The sequence below is a fragment of the Cyprinodon variegatus genome, unplaced genomic scaffold, assembly GCF_000732505.1.
Source record: "Cyprinodon variegatus isolate N-32 unplaced genomic scaffold, C_variegatus-1.0 Scaffold150, whole genome shotgun sequence".
Taxonomy (NCBI): Eukaryota; Metazoa; Chordata; class Actinopteri; order Cyprinodontiformes; family Cyprinodontidae; genus Cyprinodon; species Cyprinodon variegatus.
The window spans coordinates 632,865-635,730 of NW_015150603.1; positions in this window are offsets into that span (position 1 = coordinate 632,865).

Genomic DNA, 2,866 nt, shown 5'->3' on the forward strand with positions numbered 1-2,866 from the left:
TGGTGACAGACATGTGCGACTGAGGCAAAGTTTAGACATGAGGGAAAATGGCCTCTGGTTTTCAGTGTGAGCATTAATCACCTGCGTACTGTAAATGTTATACTCACGAAACCGTTCGCTGCGTTCACATAACCATAAATCTAAATGCTGTACAAAAATCAATACATCATACTGATGTTCAAAAACATACAACTCTATGATGGATATGCTGGGTGCATTTTACTTACAGTTTTTCCATTTGGTTCTGTATTTGTATGCAAACACGTCATAACTTCATAAAAAAATGACCAAGGGAATCTATAAACAATAAAAATATTTATTTTACAAAATTTGCATTGAACTACGGAAATTGGGTCATATGTTATGTTGTCTAACAGGTGACAAGTTACTGTGGCTTATGAAAGTATTCATAGCTTAGAACCTCTTCATGTTTTTTTCCCTATTGCCATTTTTGGAACCACAAACCTTGCTGCATTTTCATTGGATCTGATTTTGGACTTCATGAGAGTCCAACAAAAAGTAGCACATCATTTTTTTTAGATGTGCTGACTAAATTTAAAATGGCTTTTAATTGTAGGTGTTTTAACAAAAATGTAAAAAATGTGGCATACATTTCTATTTCAGCCGTCCAGAGTCAATTACTTTTCCTGCTGTTTTTGTGGGTATGTCTCTGCCTGGCTTAGACAGCCACTAAATCAAATCGACAACTTTTTTTTAGTAAAACAGCTAAAGCTCAGCTGCATTGAAATGAGAGCGTCTATGTTCATCAGTTCTTAAATCTTGCTATAGAATCTTTATTGTGTTCATATCCAGCCTTTGACTAGACCCTTCTAACATAAACAGCCGCTAACAGCTTTTCATCCAAGGTCATCCTTAATTTAGCTGCATAAACCTTCCCATCCCTCTAACAGGCTTTTTTTCTACTAATCAAAAGCAACCCTTCATCATGAAGCGGCCACCACTATGTTTTCCAGTGTTAATTTTCCATTTATGCAGAGAATTAAAATTGGTCAATCCATATGAATCTGTACTATATAAACACTTTAAAGCAATATATTTGTAATGAGGAAAGAAAAAAATAAAATTAAAGCAACTAATGACATAATGGTGCATGTAGCTTTCATCTGTATTATTTTCTCTTTTGCTCTATATAATCACAAATAAAAACACGTTAAGCAATTTTGAAATGTCTTATTCTGTAACCTGTTTTGGCGAGAAACCCAAACACAGATTCTAAAGACCATTATATAACAATGACAGACGTCTTTATTATCGTTCTTTGGATGTATTACCAAGCTCTTTGAGAATGATTGCAGTTACATCAGAGAAAGTTACTAATTTTAAAGAAGAAATATCTCTTAAACTACCTGATATATGATTTATTGCTCAGACCTTTTCCATTTACCTACTGGTATCACAGTTATGTAATGTTGCATAAATAGCCTAACAGAGATTTTGGCAAAACTTCCATTCAGCAACAGTTTACCACATATGGAAGAAAGCTAGCGACTTAAAACTTAGCGTTAAAAATATAATACATTAACCTTAGATGTGCCAAAAACTAGATACGCTTCTTCCATCTTAAAAATTCAAAAATATTAAAATCTTCATGTTAAAAACAAACATCCTTTTAATGATTTTACAATATTTAGACACAGCTTTAAAACAAAACTCCAAATTATGTTGTGATTTATTTATTTATTTTTTGTTATTTATTACCCATCAAATACACAATCTGTAACTTTTCTTTTTCATTTTGTAACTAATGCTTCAATGTATGATTAATAATGTTTGTTCTTAATTTATATGTAAGTTATTTATATATATTGTTAGGAATTGTTTAGATTAAACATTATATGAAATATTGCAATCACACAAGACACAAGTCAGTTTGAATGTGTAAATGTCCGTTCAATATATGATTCATTTTCAAGGAAATATTCTAATATGATACATCTTTTGTAAGAATAATCCAAAAGGGAAAGATGTAGTGATATTCTTTCAGGTTGCTGACCAGCAGTGAGTTGCAGACAATGCAGCAGGAAAATGCTTTATGATCTGCTCCAACTGGAGAAAAAATATAATAATTCTGGTAAGACCTGTAGTTACAGCTGAAATGTCTTTGCACCAAAGGTGTACTGTGACTGCAGTTTTTGGGCAATTTTGAATATTATGATTTAAGACCAGAAAATTCCCCAAGTTTTTTTGTGATTAGCACTTTTAAACCAAACCCATAACAAGAAATATAATAAAGTTGAGTCAGGTATGAATTTCAAAGATTTTTTTCTTTCTTGAACCAGAGCTTTTATAAGTAAACTACAAATTTCATGTGCATATAATCGATTGTATTATTATATGCCAATGCTGTCACCCTCAGAAAGCAATCTATTTTAGATGCTGTTAAAGGAATCAAACTGAAATCCCATTTTGTCTCAAGCTTATCTCCAGAAATTTTGATGCTTAAAAAAAGAAAAAAAAAACAGATAAAGTCTGTGCATGCCCATTGGAGATATGGTATACCTGTTTGTTTTGGAGCACAGCGGTAAGGGTTAATGTTTGAGGATTAATTATGAAGGATTAATTTCAAAACAACTCATAAGATTTACTTAAAAAATAAAAGTATTTGCACGGAAATGGTATAAGTAAATTTGATGCTGCAATATCAAGTAACACTGACTGGCCAGTATCAAGTGAATTTCATTTTCCATAAGACATAGATATTAAGTAACATTTACTTAAAGCTACAGTGTGTAATAATTACAGGCATATAAAGTCAGAAATTTAATATATTATACATAACTATGTTATTTATCATCACCTATGAGCTCAGCCTTTTAACCATAATATTTGCGTTGCCTTAGAATTC